Here is a 4,148-nt window from a genome sequence, read left to right as displayed (position 1 = left end):
GGGTAAGTGAATGGTTCAAGTCGCAGCTAAAACGTGGTGAACTTGGGCTCAAACCCAAGTTGCTCTGGGCTCCGAAGCCTGTTTTCTCTAACATTCATACTACGCTGCCTCCTGAAAGGCAGTGGGTTGTACGAGAATGTGCCGTGACGGGCTGAAATCTGTTTCCTTAATTATTTATCCACTCATTCATAATTCATACCTTGTCTAGATCCATGAATGACGTAAGCTTTTGTTATTTAGAAGAATCTAAACAAACTGACCTCAAATTCCGATTAGGAAACTAACATAGGGTTACAAGCCCTGGGAACATGCCTCCCGGAATCTCATTATTGCTAAGGCATGAAGAGACCTTCGGGCAGTAAAATTCCATGCACTGAAGGCCCAAAAACCTCTCTCAGCTTCTTCCTTGTCTCATTCTTTGCACAGTTGTCACAAATACGTCATCAGGTGGCAAACCCAAAGCAGTATGTCCTCAGGGAGTGAGGGGCTACTAACAATTGTCATGTTCCCCGTGGGTGGACCTTGTAGGTGACAGACCATTAGTACAAGGGCCACAGAAGGACAAGTGGGCACTGCCTGTGTCCAAACACAGGGATCAGCCCATGAGCTCCACTAGCTCCACTGTGCGATCAAGACAGTGTAATGAGCCCTGATGGCGTGGCTCAGTGGTTGAGCATCGACCTATGAACCAGGAGGTCACAGTTCGATTCCCGGTCAGGGCACATGCCCGGGTTGTGGGCTTGATCCCCAGGGTGGGGTGTGCAGGAGACAGTCGATTAATGATTCTCTCTCATCATTGATGTTTCTATCTCTCTCTTCCTCTTTCTTCCTCTCTGAAATTAATTTAAAATATTTTTTAATTGGAATCATTGACATTCATAGTGAAGCTTGTTCATTTAGAACATGTAAAAACATCTGTAATTCCTCTAGGGTTGGAAAAATACATATTTTCTCAAATATCCCATCAAATAGTATCAGTGTAAAACTAGCATTAATGCTTTTATAAAGATACTAGAGGCCCAGTGCACAAAATTCATGCATGGGGTGTGTGTGTCCCTCAGCCCAGCCAGCACCCTCTCCAATCTGGGACCCCTTGAGGGATGTCCGACTGCCCGTTTAGGCCCAACCCAGGTAGGACATCCTGGGAAGTCAGACATCCCTCTCACAATCCAGGACTGCTGGCTCCCAACTACTCGCCTGCCTGCCTTCCTGATTGCCCCTAACCACTTCTGCCTGCCAGCCTGATCACCCCCTAACCACTTCTGCCTGCCAGCCTGATTGATGCCTAACTGATTCCCTGACAGCCTGTTGGCTCCTAACTGCCCTCCCCTGCAGGCCTGGTCCCCCCGAACTGCTCTCACCTACAGGCCTGGGTCCCCCCCCAACTGGCCTTCCCTGCAGGCCCCGTCGCCCCCAACTTCCCTCCTCTGTCAGCCTGGTCACCCCTAACTGCCCTCCCCTGAAGGCTTGATCACCCCCAACTACCCTCTCTTTCAGGCCTGGTCCCTCCCAACTGACCTCTCCTGCTGGCCTGATCACCCACAACTGCCCTCCCTTGCGGACCTGGTCCCTCCCAACTGCCCTTCCCTGCTGGCCATCTTGTGGTGGCAATCTTGTGTCTAACATGGGGTCAGTCATCTTTGACCACATGGGGGCAGCCATCTTGTGTGTTGGAGTGACAGTCAATTTGCATATTATTCTTTTATTAGATAGGAGGATTAGATAGGATAGAGGCCTGGTGCACGGGTGGGGGCCGGCTGGTTTGCCCTGAAGGGTGTCCAAGATCAGGGTGGGGGTTCCCTTGGGGCATGGGGTGGCCTGGGTGAGGGGCCTGTGGTGGTTTGCAGGCTGGCCATGCCCCCCGCCGACCCAAGCAGAGGCCCTGGTATCTGGGATTTATTTATCTTCTATAATTGAAACTTTGTAGCCTTCAGTGGAGGCCAAGACAGGCCAGAGCAGGCAGAAAGCTTGGCTTCCTCCATTGCCAGGGAAACCCAAGCCTCCTGCTCTCTCTCTCCATGGCCGCAGCCTTGTTGGTTGGGTTAATTTGCATACTCGCTCCTGATTGGCTGGTGGGCATGGCTTGTGGGTGTAGAGGAGGTATGGTCAATTTGCATATTACTCTTTTATTAGATAGGACTAGTTGTTTGAAAAATTCATGTAGGTGACAATTCACTCCTTCAAATATGGAGAACATGAGATATGATCAGGAGGAGGAGGTATGTGCTTGCTGACCGCTGCTAAAATTTGGTGGCTTGTCCATATTGTCTGAGGACTATTGTAGCATAACATTGGAGGCAGGGGGATTTCTTAATGTCATATATAAACTTCCCATAGCCAACAATTCTGAGTATTCCCTTTTCCAAAATAAGTTTGGACTTCAACTCCCTGGACACCTCAGGTAAATGCAGCCTCTGGAAAGTTGTCATAGGAGAGTCTTTTCCAGGCCTGCATACTCAGTAACTGGTGTGTGTGGAACCACAGAATGGATGAAAGGCATGCACTCATGCATTCACACAGAGCAGTATTTTAAATTCCTCTGCCATGTGCTCAAATCCCTGGACATATGCACCCTGTGTCGGCTCCCACCCTGTCCCTGGTTTATGGTTATAATCCCAAAGGGCAAGAGGAAGAATGGCCTAACAGGTTAGCTTTTAACAGAGTTCTTAGAAGCTGAAATCATTTCAAACACAACACTAACGGCCTTTGTTCTGAAGAATATCTAAACGGGAGTATGAAGAGCGAATCGAGGTAAACCCTAGCTCAGCTGGTTAGAGCCTCGTCCTGATGCACCAAGGTTGTGGGTTCGATCGCCAGTCAGGGCACATACAAGAAGCAACCAGTGAATGCATAAATAAGTGGGACAACAAGTTGATGTTTCTCTCCCTCCCTCCCTTTCTCTCTCTCTCTCTCAAAGCAATTTCTTTTTTTTTTTTTTAAAGAGTCAAGGCAATGTAAAGTAGGCAATCCAGGGCGGCTTTTTTTCAGCCAGTGATAGGCAAGTCACTGCTGCTGTCCAAGCCGAAGTTTCCTCACCTACAAAAGGAGTGAACATGGCGTGGCAGCCAGCTCTGACATGCTAAACGTCCTCTGTTGCTCGCTAATGTCACTCCAGTCTTGATTCCTCAAGAAAAATGATCCTTGCTCATTGGCCGCATAGAAAGCTGTGAGTTCTAAAATAAACCCGATGTCTATCTGGAGGTTTCCTCATGGCCCTGGGGCTGCGCTCAGTTCCATGGACTTCGCAGCCAGCATCATTAAATCCCGGCGTCTGAGAAAGCTTACATATGATTTCATCCCCTGTTTGTTGAGATGAGGAGCCTGGGGCTCAGGAATTTGCCCAAGGTCACCCCTAATGGCACCGTCAGGACAGAAGCCAGGTTTCCTGACACCAATCCTCTGTTCTCTGCGCTCTGTCCCCCCTCCCCCCCCCCCCCCCCCGCCAGTATGTGTATGACAAGGTCTCCATTAAAATGATAGGAACGTCAACAGTCCGCAAGCGTCAGGGGCCATCCTTAGAAGCAGGGGGCCAACTGATTGATGGTGAAGTAAAGTTCTTTGAAAAAAATTTAATAAAACATTGTTGAAGAGGTTAAGTGCCTCCAGAGATAGGGATCTGGCCTCCTTTGCCAACACAGAATTCAATGAAAACTAAGTCTTATGTGTAAATGTATTTTGGTTGAAGTTTTTCCATTGAGACTGAGGGAGGGCCAACTGATTTAGATGAAACGGGGACTGACCTCAGCTGACCCAAAACTTCTGCCTCAGGCACCAAACAAAGCCCCAATCAAACTTCGTCTCGGTTCAGAAAAAGGGCAGCAGGCGGGGTGGGGGGTGGTGGTAAGCGGATGGTGACTGGGAAAGAACAACATTGCTGTGAGCCTCCTCTTCCTGACCGGAAGTCAAGCTGCCAAATTGTCAGGCTGGCCTGACCGAGTGGCTCGGCCGGCTCAGCATCATCCTGTGCACGTTGCCAGTTCAATTCTTGGTCCGGGCACATGCCTGGTTGAGTGTTCAGTCCCCTGTTGGGGCACCCGGTCAATGTTTCTCTCTCACATCTCTCTCTCTCTCTCTCTCTCTCTCTCTCTCTCTCTCTCTCTCCCCCCCTCCCTCCCTCCCTCTCTCTAAGCATATCCTCAGGTGAGGAT

This window comes from Cnephaeus nilssonii, assembly GCF_951640355.1.
Source record: "Cnephaeus nilssonii genome assembly, chromosome: 21".
Classification (NCBI taxonomy): Eukaryota; Metazoa; Chordata; class Mammalia; order Chiroptera; family Vespertilionidae; genus Cnephaeus; species Cnephaeus nilssonii.
Note: the sequence above shows the minus strand (reverse complement) of the source record.